The sequence below is a fragment of the Triticum urartu genome, chromosome 5 (assembly GCF_003073215.2).
Source record: "Triticum urartu cultivar G1812 chromosome 5, Tu2.1, whole genome shotgun sequence".
NCBI classification, from domain to species: Eukaryota; Viridiplantae; Streptophyta; class Magnoliopsida; order Poales; family Poaceae; genus Triticum; species Triticum urartu.
The window spans coordinates 291945245-291959046 of NC_053026.1; the positions used below are offsets into that span (position 1 = coordinate 291945245).

The 13802-nt window shown below is 51.3% G+C and overlaps 1 long non-coding RNA gene across 1 annotated transcript; it reads right to left on the minus strand.

Moving 5' to 3' along the window:
* Nucleotides 1-3502: 3502 nt before the first annotated feature.
* LOC125555901 lies at nt 3503-5076 on the minus strand. The gene is made up of 2 exons (XR_007304944.1): nt 4624-5076; nt 3503-4430 (listed from the first exon to the last, which is right to left on the minus strand). It is a non-coding gene; the product is annotated as an uncharacterized LOC125555901 (long non-coding RNA).
* Nucleotides 5077-13802: the final 8726 nt, after the last annotated feature.

The window sequence follows — 13802 nt, forward strand, 5'->3', positions numbered from 1 at the left end:
ACTAAACCCTCCAGTATATATAGACACTGAAGGTGACCAGGGTTATACAAAGTCAGTTACAGTGAAAGGAATCTTCATATTTGATCGCCAAGCTTGCCTTCCACGCCAAGGAGTGTCCCATCCGGACACAGGCAGTGTCTTCTGTCTTTGTATCTTTCACAGCCAATCAGTCCGGCCCATGGCTAACAGGTCGGATGCCCGAGGACCCCTTAGTCCAGGACTCCCTCAGATTCCAGTACATACATGTTCCACCCCCCCCCCATATTGGTTGCTTGACCCACATGGTTACAATCAATAAGCATTTCTCCTTTGGATTCATCTGTACTAGTTTTCTTAGGGAACTTTTCATCCACTCCAACCTCTTGTGAAGAAGGCTACATTTTTCTAGAATGTAATCAAATTCCCATGTTAATCATGTCAGATTGAAAATGGCATGTTAGTGCATTTTACAAATCCTGCAAACCAAATAGGCCTGTAGTAATGTTCAAAACTGCATGTAGGCACTAACACATTTTCTTCTTTTGGAGATAAGATTAGGCCTAGTGTTGGACAATGTGATACAATATAACAATCATGTTGAATGCCTAGATCTGCATCTCTCAGAAATTACTTTGAACTCCTACCGAGGGACCTTACCGGAGATTATATTCGCCAGGTTCTTTGTTCTCAAAACAAGGGTGCTGAAGGAAATGAGGTTTGCCCTACATTTATTTTTGCAAAAATGAATGGTCTGTTGAACAGTGCCGGCACCTGCGGCGGAATGGAATAGGCTCCAAAAATGCTGAATTTCATTTTGGAACTTCAGATGACAGAGTAATCGGAAGTCATCGTGTCAACCCCATACATGAGTTCTCAGTGGCTGACCCCTTTGCAAAAATTGTGAGGTTTCAAAACCAGACTTAGAAGTGGTAATATTAGTTTGAACCTCTTTGATATCCATGTTCAGCGGATTGGCGCGACCGTTTGCAACTAATGAGCTGAATTTCATTTCTAATATCAGTTTGAACCTTGTAATCTTCGAATTTGAGCCATATAACTCTGGAATTTGAACCTTGTAATATTTCGAGCTTTTGTGGTACAATCGTTGAAATGGCATCGTATGAGACTCGTATATTGGTAGCACTATTTTGACCTTAATATGCAATGGTCTTAGATTTTATTAACCATTCTCAAATCTATTTACCTTGTCGATCTCACAGCACACGATCTGTATAGCTAACTCGACTACGGTCTTCAACATTATTGCACAAAGTTGGTTTCTTCCATCGTGTTCCTTGTAGAGCGTAGAATTAATTATTGCACTCGAGTGTCCATCATCACCCTTCTGTGTAACTTTGACCTTATCACCCACGAGTAAACTTATGACCAAAGTCATTCCACACACTTTGTTTTTACAAAGCTTTTGCCAATAAACACCCATGATTTGTACCTCTTCTAGCCAACATGTGGCCAAACTAGCCGGGAAGGAACCTTGTGCGGTAAATTGCGCGGTAGCGCGGGAACAAGCTCACCGGCGATAAATTTGGCGCCTCTTTGAGGCCACGCGTGCGGTGCAGTGTTGTCAAGCGTGCACTAGAATCCTCCGCTATGAACGCTGTGACAAGACGTGACAATTACAGTTATTACAGTGGCCAACCTTTCGATCGCGCCCCACCATTGCAAGAAGCACACCCACCACGAGAAATTCTTAGAGGGTATCCTACGTGGCTCCAATGGCGCTTCGAGCGGCTTCTGACGACGAGCAGCAGTTCACCATGCGTGCCGTGATGGACACCCACAGAAGGTTCATGGACCTCTCGGTGGTGTACACCAATGACCCGGTCTGGGTGGAGCACTCCATCTACATCATGGAGTTGTTGCTTGCCGAGGAGAAGTACAAGGTGGTTGGGTTCGACCTCGAGTACACCCGCGCTCATGCTGGGTCTCGTCCCAAGGACGCCATCACCCAGATGTGCGTGCACCACCACGTCCTCATCTACCACTACTGTCTGGCCACAAGTCCTTGCGAGCGTTTCGCTAGGTTTGTCAACAGCCCCCACTACATGTTCGCTACGGAGGACATCACCAACGATGTAAAGGCGCTCGAGAATTCGGGCATCGCCTGGCAGAATCTTGTCGACATCCAGGGCCAATACAAGATCTGGGGCAGGAAGGAGCGTGAGAAGGACTCACTGGTTCACCTCGCCGAGGCCATCATCGACCCCTACTACAGAGACATGAAGGATTCATGCAACAAGGACAAGCGTGCCTGGCACTCGGCCTGGATGGAGAAACTCGACAAAGCTCACGTCGTGTACGCGGCCAAGGAGGCATACACGAGCTACTACATGTATAGGCGGATCGTTGACATGACGAAGTGCCTCCTTCCCCCAAAACGGTCAGGGATTCGGCCGGAAGCAGAGCAATGGGAAGCATCGTCGCAACAATAAGTAGATGATTGGATCCTTGTTTCTCCTACTTTAGTATGCATGTAATTGCTTACTTTGGTGTGTGGAAATGTTATGTGTGTAGTCACTTGTGTAATTGTATGCTTAATTTGGTTATGTAATGTTGTCTTTTTAAGTATACTAGTAGAATGCCCGTGCGTTGCTACGGGCTAGCATGCATATAATAAATCAGAATAATGACTAAGATCATCTTTAAATTCAAAATTCATTTCTTCCTCATATGTTTGAACGTGTTCGGACATCAAATGGGCGCCTAGTAGGCTCCCAAAATTCAACCATCTAGACAGTTTGGGCTCCCCTGAATCTAGACTATATGTGCGGGAGAAATATGGTTGTCCAGATTATCCGTCATGTTATCTTCAACACGCATGCCAACACAAAAAAACACCCCATGATGCACCCTTCCCATTTCCTGTTGGACGTTTCCCTGTGTAGCAAGGCATTTCTCGCTGGAGTCCTCTTATTTAAAACCGGATAATGCCCACCTCACCTTCGCAATGGTGCCCTCTCTCCTTCACACCGTACTTCCCCACGGACCGCCGAGAAGTCCCCTACCAACCGCTCAACTCTCCTACTTAAATTCAGTCAAGTAGAAGCATGCTACCTAGCCCTTGAATCCCTCATAATTAAATTTGCATTCAAGGCACATGCAACAACAATATATCCACTGAATCACAATTCTGGGCTTCCTTCGCATTGTCTAGTAAGCTGGCATTGTTAAGTCACAAGATTTACAAAAGCGGAGACTAAAAAAGTACTTGACATAACTATCATATGTATATGTACTCCCTCCGTTCCCAAATATAAGTTTTTTTAGAGATTTCAATATAGACTACATTCGTAGCAAAATGAGTGAATCTACACTCTAAACTATGTCTACATACATTCGTATGTAGTTCATATTGAAATATCTAAAAAGACATACATTTAGGAATGGAGGGGGTAGTATATAGAGATTCGGGAGGGCCAAATTAGGTACAGAACAATAAATGCACAATTGGCTTTTCAGGATCAAAAGAACTTCTATACAATATAATGCACCGTCAGTTCGTCGCTAACTGATTGCAAATAGTATTCTTTAACACCTGGCATAAAACAGTACAATCACAGTATCATTGCTCTCTTTCCGATAGTTGGTATTCAAGGAGGAGCTAGTAATGTCGGTGGAGGTAGATCTAGTTGATAATAATTCAACATTCGATCGAAAATCGAACATACAGACTATTCACGCCATCCATATTTCAATTCAGATTAGATGTGTCCTACCTACATCCCAATACTTATCAAAGAGCTAGATACTGCATCTGTCACTCACTTTACATATTACACAAGCCTTGGTTCAGATAGTCGTCTGCACCTTCTACCAATTTATTTGCTCGTGTTCGCTGCACTGTCCCTGCTCAAACAAAAATTATAGGTCAGTGCAAAGAGGGATAACATAGAGAGTTCAGAAAAAATATCTAATAGATGATACAAGCAAAAGCTTCAAGATCCATAGAAGCCTTTGTAATATGCATGACATCAAGAAAACATTCCGCATGCATAACCAAACTGACATCGTCTTGGAGAGGAGGACAAACATCTGGAAGTGCACTACCTTGTCTTCCTTAACCCATCTGGATGACAAATATGAACAAAAATTCATTTGTTGTGGCAATGAGGGTCATAAAGAATGGATACCAGGAAATCAGAGTTAAGGAGACCCAAATCTGTCCAAAGATCATAAGCCAGCTTACATCACAGGATAATATGGTTATCGACTCAACGGAGTTAGGGAGCTAGGGACAACAATTGCAGAAATAGTCTCGTATATTCCTCGATTGCTTCCTGATCGTACTTGCACGTGCATTCAGTCTTCATCTGAAAGCTAGCCAAAGGAACACATGAGCGTCAAAGAGCACCAAATGTACTTAGCAGGAGACCAAAGAACCCATAATGCAGAACATGTGCATGCATGGAGGAAGAGCATCCCGCTTGCTTGACCTCAAGAAAATTGACACATGAGAAAGTAAGTGTTTCTGTTTCATAAGAACTAACTGAACAAAGAGAAACCACAGTTTAATAATATAGCACGTGATGTAAACATATAGCAGTACACTGTACAAGTCTGTTCCTGTGATTGCATCAAAAAAGTGGTAAAACATAAAAGAAAACAGTACATGAGTTCGATTCTTACCACAAATATTTCCTGAAGCCTGTGAATGAAATCGAGCACGGTAGCGTGGCATGGAGACATCCAAGGAAATCTGCTTGTCGCCCACACATCGATGATTCTCAGTCAAACCAAATCAGGGCGATTGAGACCGGCACCACCATCGTCATGTGCACGCCGACAGATCAGGTCGACAATCCTAGGTTAGAGGGACCGTGGGGCCGTTGCCTTGGGAACGGAACGGGGGTAGGGATGGGCATGGTAGCGAGGAAGTGGGGAAGGGAAGGGAGCTCACCACGCTCGGGATCTCGGCCGCTCAGGAGGCGGCAGCGGTGGGGGATAAAGCGCGTCAACGTCGCCGTAGTTGCCATTTGATAGCCATCGCCATCAGTGGCGGGCCAGCCCTAGTGCATCTTGGGATCGGTGCAGTGCGTCCGTGTTGCGTGCCTCCGTTGCTGAGGCGAGAGAGAGGGGTGTGCGGGCTGGGCTCCTGACTCCTAAGCTATCGCCTCTTTGGTTCAGGGAAAATAAAACCGTGACGGATGAAAATAAACCACATGAAAAAGAGAAGGAGGAAAATCGGTGGGGGTGGATCGAGCGAGGCCTTAGGGGCGGACGAACGAACGAACGACGTACGAACTCGTCCTTTAGGACCACAACAGGCGTAGGTGACAATAAACTCGTGATTGCCACAACAGGTGACCTCGTGTGATCTCCCAATGATCTGTCGTTGTGTTGTGCTTGATGGGGAGCGCTTGATTCAGGGGTGTCCTTGAATGACCAAGCCCGTAACAAATAGTACGTACTTAAATAACAACCTCAATATGACGGAGATATTTGAGGAGATTATCCTGTTTCTTTGGCAATGATATACTCTACGATAATCGGTGATTCTTGTCCATACCTTGTGTCTGCTGTTTTAGGAAGTAAATCAGCCTGATTATTTCTTTTTTGCGGGGTTGTTAGGACGTGATTGCTTCCATATCTTGTGCCTGCTGTTTTAGGATGTAATCACTGCCAAATATTGTTTTTCGGGTTTTTTTTGAGTTTGTTTCCTTTTATCGCTACATGGACGGACGAAGGGGAGGCGAATGAAACAAATGAAACAAATCGGATTTGATTTGATTATAGGAAAAGCATGGAAGTATATATTGATCTGATTAGGAAAGTATGGGTTTTTTCTCCCTAGGATGATGCCTACCGTTTTTCAGTGGAGATAAAAAAATCAGATTTGATTAGGAAAGCGTGGGTTTTCTCTCCTTGGTTTGATGTGTACCGGTTTTTCAGCGGAGATAAAAAATCGATGGGGATGGGATCTGGTGGAGGTATCGATCGAGGGAGGGTGGGGGTGAGCGAACGAACGAAACAACGTACGGACTCCTCCATTAGGAGTAGAGATATGTTGATGCTCTGTAGACAAAGCATAGATGTTGTGCGGACAAAGAAAATCGCATCGCACATGGACTAAACAATGGAACCCGTCGGTGATGTTTTCATCAACCACTCACAATTGTATACCAGCAACCGTTTGCTCACAACACACACGGCTTGTTAGCAGTAATCGTCTGTGTTGTTATCGGTCTTCGCACACATTTCCGATTACAAACCTGTTTGCCGGATATCACACACATCTTGTTAAGTTGAACCGTTTCTGTTCTCATGCCTCAACGCTAACAGTTCATCCGAGTGAACCGCATACCGTATATTGCACACCCCTTGATCTGGCTAACCATTTCTTTTGTGTTGCCTAATCACAAACAGTTCATCCGAGTGAACCGTATGTTGTATATCGCACACACCTTCATCTGGATGCCCATTTCTTTTGTTCCTCCTCATTGCAAACAGTTAATTGAGCTGAACTGTATGCCCTGGATCGCACACGCAACTAAAATCTGAACCGTGTTTGATGCATCCTCCAATGCAAATGTTCTGCACCTTTTTTGACGGGTTTTTACACCACCGTTTGTGATTATGGCATCGTACACAGTTCCGTCAAAGGGTCTCTTATCGTAGTGTCGCGTTAGCGGCATCCTATAGTAGTGGTTGTGTTGGTGTACAAAAGTAGGGGCTCTTCTTTTGACCCCTTTACTTGTGCACGGGCAGTCAGAGCCGCGTGCCACGGCCACACTTAGCAGGGTAGAGGAGGGAAGCCGGAGAGAAGCCGAAGCACGAGACAACCAAGGCAACGCCAAGACCAGAAACGCAGGAGAGCAAGAGGGCGAGGTGGACTCCCTCGGCAAGATCCTTGCTGAGGCAGCCTCCGCAGCCCCGGCAAGAGCCTTGCCGGGGCAACTTGCCTGATGCCAGCGGAGCAAGCCACCCTTGAGCCCACAGGCTCCAACCCAATCAACTACATTGGAACCAAGGCTCGGGAGGCGCCTCTGTGGTGGCATGCAAATCTTCGTCAAGATCATAAAACCTGCGAGATCAGATGAGGACCAGAAGACGGTGACCCTCGGCAGGATCCTAGCCGAGGAAATCCACAAGACCCCGGGCAAGACCCTTGCCGGGGACGACTGCAACGCCATGGCTATACCCTTGCCGGGCCCCCGGCAAGACCCTTGCCGAGGGCATCAGCAAGGCCACTGCCAAGCCCGCCCCAGCCAAGACTCCACCACCATCCCCAAGCAGCTACAAGCTCAACCAGCTGGGCAGGCACCTGTGTGGCGACGGGCGGCCTCTACACCGACTCAGCAAGCACCTGTGTGGTGGCATGCAACCCTTCATGAAGGCTCCACCACCGCGCCAGCGCAGCAGCCAGCCAACATGGCACCGCGATGCCTCATCAGCTCGGACGCGTGTCGAGGCCAGGAGAGGCGGTGACGGCTGGGACGTGCTTCCCAGGCGTCCCCGATAAAGCAAGGGGGGCACGTCGGCAGCACATTAAATGCATTTTTTCGATAGTCCCAGAGGATAGGCTTATCGACTGTAGACCTTTCCACCTCATGTGTGCCATTGTGGCAACCCCTTTTTTCCTATAAAAGGAGGCCTGAGGCGACCAGGAGGGCGGTTCGGCTCTTTTGGGCAAGTTGCACCCCGTAGCTAGCTCAAAAACACAAGAACACTCAAATACATCCACCAAAGTAGGATAAGGGTATTATGCATCTTCGTGGCCCGAACCTGGGTAAACGATCCGTGTGCTTCCTGTCAGACCCGCTCTTTGCACAACCTCGCGCGCGAACCATAGAAGGGATCCCAGTGACCCCGTAGGTGTTGTTTCCACCACCATATCTGGCGCGCTAGGTAGGGGGGGCAGTCGTGAAAATCTGGTCTGGCAGTCAGCCTAGCGGTTCTTCATCGCCATGGCTCCCAAGAAGAAGAAGGCCACAGCGGTCGGTTCTCCGGGAGCCGGACGGCCTGTGCCGGTGCGGGCGAGCGGCGGGCCAGTCACGGACAGGATCCGAGGCGCGGCCCGCGAGCACCAACATCGCTCTGGCAGTCAGAGCCTAGCGAGCGGCGTCGTTCGTGCGCAAGGCGATGGGCCGCACGCCGCAAAATCCAGAGATGGAGCTGGGGCCCCTGCAGGCGGCGTGGGGCCCCTGCAAGCGGCGCGGGACCCTCCGAGGGCGTCGCCGTGCCACCCACGGGCGGCGCGTGACCTCCAAGACGCCCACCCCGGTGCCCACAGCGCGCTCTTCCCAGGTTGTGCGCAACAAGCAGCGTCACCACGCCGGTGACCCTGGACACCGCCATGGGAAGAGTCTTGTGCGTCATTTGCGGGACAAAGGAGGCCAGCATGCCCGCCGAAGTGCTGGCGAAAATGGCACACGGCCACCAGGCCATGATAGAGCTCCTTCTAACGTGGTTAGAATTCGAAGTGCGCCACGTTCCACGCAGCTTTCGCCGCCACACACGCTAGCAGAAGCTTTGGCGCGCGCGCAGCTGCTCCTCGACTTCCCTCCTGCTGTGGAGAAGCTCGGTGAGTGGAGAGCCACTATCCAGATCCTCGTCGGCATCGCCAACAAAGACGAGCCTCGGCCGACGGGGCCCTCATGCCGGCGCTCCATCGAACCGCTGCACGCCAGCGGTGGAGGGGCCGGAGGCGCCGCGGCCACGATGCACTCTCCTCCACGCCAGCCACCACGGGTGTCCGTCCGTTGGGATGACGCTTGTGATAACATTTCCATAGCGTCGTCTGACCCACGGACCCACTGCGACCAACGCCGGGTTCTTCAGGAGCGAGCGCATGAAGACACTCGAACCACCGTCGAGCGCCGGCGCAATACATGCCACAAGTCAGATAGGCGAGCAAGGCCCGCCATGGACCGCCCAGCACCAGGAGGCTTCGGCGGCCTACCTTACGAGGTGGGTTGCCCTGCCTTTACCCGTGAGCTTCGGCAGTTCCAGTGGCCGTCCCACCGCACGTTGAAGCCTGATGTTGGCGAGAAATACAATGGCAAGACTCACCCGTCGCAGTTCCTCAGCATCTACACCATCGCGATGCAAGCCGCTGGGGCTCGCGACGATAAGGTGCTTGCCAATTACTTCCCGTTGGCCCTGAAACCCAATATCATGTCTTGGTTGACGCACTTGCAGGCGGATTCCATTTCTTCTTGGTCGGACCTGTGTCATGAGTTCGTTGGTGCCTTCACTGGAGGCCACCAAGCTCATGGCCAGGAGAGTGATTTGCATATCATTCCCCAGAAGGAAGGTGAAAACCCGCGCAAGTACATACAGAGGTTCAGCCGAGTGCAATACAACATCCCAGATGTTCACCCTGCCACCGTGATCAGCGCATTCCATCAGAATGTGCGCAACCGCAAGATGCATGAAGAGCTGGAAATGAACAAGGTCAAGGATGTGGCCGAACTTTACGTTCTGGCCGATAGATGCGCTCGGGCAGAAGAGGGGAGGAAGTACCCAGGAGAAGACGTCAGCGCGGAAACTGACTCTACCGACGAAGACACCGCCGCCCCGACGAAGAAGGGTTGGCGTCGCAACAGGAAGCGCAAGGGCAAGACCGTGCTTGCTCTCGAGGGATCCGACGACACCGGCGCCGCCAAGAAGGCCAAGGCAGACAACCCCGGCAAGGAGATTGTCGGGTGCGCCGCTTGGCGGGCCTTAGCGGCTGCCGACAAGCCAGGGGGCTCCGACAAGCGGTACTGCAAGATCCACCGCACCAAAGGCCATGACCTCCAGAACTGCGACAAGTCGAGCTGCTTGCTGAAAAGCAAAAAGCTGAGTATGAGAGTTGGGACAAGGAGAAGGGCCAAGATGGCACTGAATGCCCCGGCAAGAAGCATGGCGGCCAAGGAGGTCGCCGCGGCAAGGATAACCAGGAAGAGAGGCCCGCTCGGGGCCGCGACAAGAAGCAGGAACACGATGATCATGACGAGGATAGCGAGTCCGGTGAGCATGAGTTACAGAAGGCTACGGGGGCCATGTGCGTCGATGGTGGCACCTCGCTGCATACTTCTCACCGCCAGCTCAAACAGTGCGCGCGTGAGATCACAGCAGCGGAGCCCTCGTTCGACACTCAAAAGCCACTGAAGTGGTCCAGCACACCCCTCATCTTTGATGCCGAGGACCACCCTGACCGCACAATTGTGGTCGGGTGTTTGTCGTTGTTGGTCTCACCAACGATACACAACCTCGAGGTGAACAAGATGCTGGTTGATGGCGGGGCCGGTCTGAACTTGATCTCACCTGTTGTGATCAAAAGGCTGCAAATTCCTGATGGAGACCTCTAGGAAACAGGCACGTTTCAAGGGGTCAACCCGGGAAGGAGCCAGCTGAAGGGGAAGGTCACATTGCCTGTGACGTTTGGAGGCGAGTTGAACTACAGGATGGAGAGGATTGTCTTCGATGTAGTCGAGATCCCCTTGCCCTACAACGGGATCCTCGGCCGCCCGGCACTAGCCAAGTTCATGGCGGCGGCGCACTATGCCTACAACACGCTGAAGATGCCTGGGCCGATGACCATCATCACCGTCCCCTCTGACAAGAAGGACGCGCTGATCTGCACTGACCAACTCTACCGAGAAGCAGTTGCGGCAGCTGTCGCCAAGGCACTTGCTCCTGCCACTGAAGCCCCGGGAGGCAATAAGAAGACCGGCAAGACCTCTCGCACCCACTCCGGCAAGCGCACCTCTTCAGAGTGTTGTGCTACCATCGAGGACGTGCCAGAGAACTCCACCGGCAAGAGCAAGAAATTGAGAGTTGCACCACCAGAGACCAAGAGGTTGTCCATCAAGGAGGATGGCTCCGGAGGGGCTTTCACCATAAGCTCCACCCTCAACAGCAAATAGGAAAGCGCGCTCATCACTTTCCTGCAGGCGAATGTTGATGTGTTTGTATGGCAAGCATCCGACATCCCCGGCGTTCCCAGAGAAGTGATTGAGCACCATCTCGCTGTCTGTTCCCATGCGCGACCCATCAGACAGAAGGTCAGGAAGCAAGCTTTGGAATGGTAGGAATTCATCATAGAGGAGATCAGGAAGTTGGAAGCGGCAGGCTTGGTGAGAGGAGTGCTCCATCCAACGTGGTTGACCAATCCGGTGGTGGTGCGCAAGGCAAACGGGAAGTGGAGGATGTGTATTGATTACATAGATATCAATAAGGCTTGTCCTAAGGACCCCTTCCCGTTGCTGCGCATTGACCAGATTGTTGACTCCACGGCCGGGTGCGATGTTATCATTCCTCGACGCCTACTCGGGCTACCACCAGATCTTCATGGCAAAGGAAGACGAAGTGAAGACAGCATTCATCACCCCATGTGGTACGTATTGCTTTTTACGGATGCCTTTCGGGTTGAAGAGTGCTGGCTTGACATTCGCAAGGGCGGTTCAAATTGGTTTTGAGCCCCAGGTACATAGAAATATGGAAGCCTATATGGATGACATAGTGGTCAAAACCAAGGACGAGGCAACCCTCGTACAAGACTTAGAAGAGACGGTTGCCAACCTACGCAAGATCAACCTCAAGCTGAACCCTAAGAAGTGTGTCTTCGGTGTTCCGTCCGGCAAACTTGTCGGGTTCTTTGTGTCGCAGCGTGGGATCGAGGCAAACCCGGACAAGATCAAGGCTATCGAGCGAATTGAGGCACCCAAGCGGATCAAGGATGTGCGTCGGCTCTCTAGCTGCGTTGCCACCATGAGCAGATTCATCTCCAAGTCCGCTGAGCGTGCCCTTCCCTTTTTCAAGATCTTGAAGAAGGCGGCCCAATGGAGTGGACCCCAGAGGCCGAGGCAGCGTTGCAAGATCTGAAGAAATACCTTTCCTCTACACCAATACTGGTTGTGCCTAAACCAAAAGAGTCATTGCTGCTGTATCTGGCAGTGACGAATCAAGTGGCCAGTGCCGTGCTAGTGGCGCAGAGGGAGGTCGGTAAAGAGGCAATGGCGACGGCGGGACTGGCGGATGGCAAGACAGAGATTCCCCCGGCAGGGCCTGATGCCGGCAAGTCAAGGCCCCCGGCGGAGTCTGACACCATCATGACAGGCCCCATGCAATCAAATGAGGTGGTGCAGAAGAAGAAGAAGATGCAGCACCCGGTTTAGTTTGTCAGCTCCCTCCCACAGGGGGCTAGGTCAAGGTACTCTGGTGTGCAGAAATTGCTCTTCGGCCTCGTTATGGCCTTGAGGAAGCTGCGTCACTACTTCCAAGCACACGAAATCACCGTCGTCACCCGCCTCCCACTACAACGGATACTGCACAACCCAGACGCAACCAGAAGGATTGTGGAGTGGGCATTGGAGCTTTCGAGCTTTGATTTGAAGTCTGAAAGTACTTCAACAATCTAGAGTAGAGTCTTGGCAGAGTTCATTGCAGAATGGACCTCAACGCCTGACGGGGAAATCATGGAGACCACCCTCCCCGGCAAGGAAGCAAGTCACAACTGGATCATGTACTTTGACGGGGCTTTCTCGCTGCAAGGCGCCGGTGCTGGTGTGCTGATCGTCGCACCCACCGGAGAGCACCTCAAGTATGTAATCCAGATGCACTTTCCCAGGGAGATGTCCACCAACAGCACTGCTGAGTATGAGGGGTTGCTTGCCGGCCTCAGGATCGCGTAGGACCTCGGGGTCAAGAAGCTCATCGTCAGGGGTGATTCACAGCTTGTCATCAGACAAGTTAACAAAGATTATCAGAGCCCGTTGATGGAGGCATACGTAGATGAGGCGAGGAAGCTGGAGGACCGCTTTGACAGTATACAAGTGGAGCACGTTCCCCGAGCGGAGAATGACATCGCCGATTACCTGTCAAAGCGCGCTGCATTCAAGCTACCTGTGGAACCAGGTACTTTTTTGCTTCGGTTAACTCAACCATCCGTCGAACCATCAACGGAGCAGAACAAATTAACGGAGGAAATCAAGACCCAGCAAGTACTTTCCCGCTGAGCCCCCAGGGGCCGCCGGCAAGGATGCTGCCGCGGATTCTGAGCCTGCCGAGGAGCGACTGATTTCGGCGGGCCATCAAGCCCTGGCCGTAGAGACGGCTGCTCCCATGGCAAAAGAAATGCCTTTGGTCCTTGTCATCGAGCCCCAGGCTCCGGCATGGGCACAACATACGGTCTGATTCATCCAAACGGGGGAGCTTCCTGAGGAGCAGGAAGAAGCGGAGAAAGTAGCCCGTCGGTCTGCCATGTATCAGTTCGTCGATGACGTCCTGTACAGGAAGAGATCGAACGGCATGAAATTGTAGTGCATTCCCCGGGAGGAAGGACTGGAGCTATTGGCGGAGATACACGGAGGCATATGTGGCTCCCACATAGGGCTGAGGGCCCTTGCCGGCAAGGCATTCTGGCAGGGTTTCTTCTGGCCCACTGCCCTCCAGGATGCAACGGCACTAGTAACCAAGTGTGAAGCGTGTCAGTTCCATTCAAAGAAGCTTCATCAACCATCTCAAGCCCTTCAAACAATTCCTCTTTCCTGGCCATTCTCGGTCTGGGGGCTCGACATCCTGGGCCCTTTCCCCCACGTTGTTGGGGGATTTGAGTACTTGTACGTTGCGATCGACAAGTTCACAAAGTGGCCAGAGGTGGAAGCAGTGAGGAAGGTGACAGCACAGTCAGCCGTCAAGTTATTCAAGGGGCTAGTGTGCCGTTTTGGTGTGCCAAACAGAGACATCACTGACAACAGCACATAGTTCACAAGCCACACCTTCATGAAATACACCCAAGACCTCGGCAGCAGGGTCTGTTTCGCTTCCATGGCACACCCACGGAGCAACGGCCAGGTGGAGAGGGCAAATGCTGAAGTGTT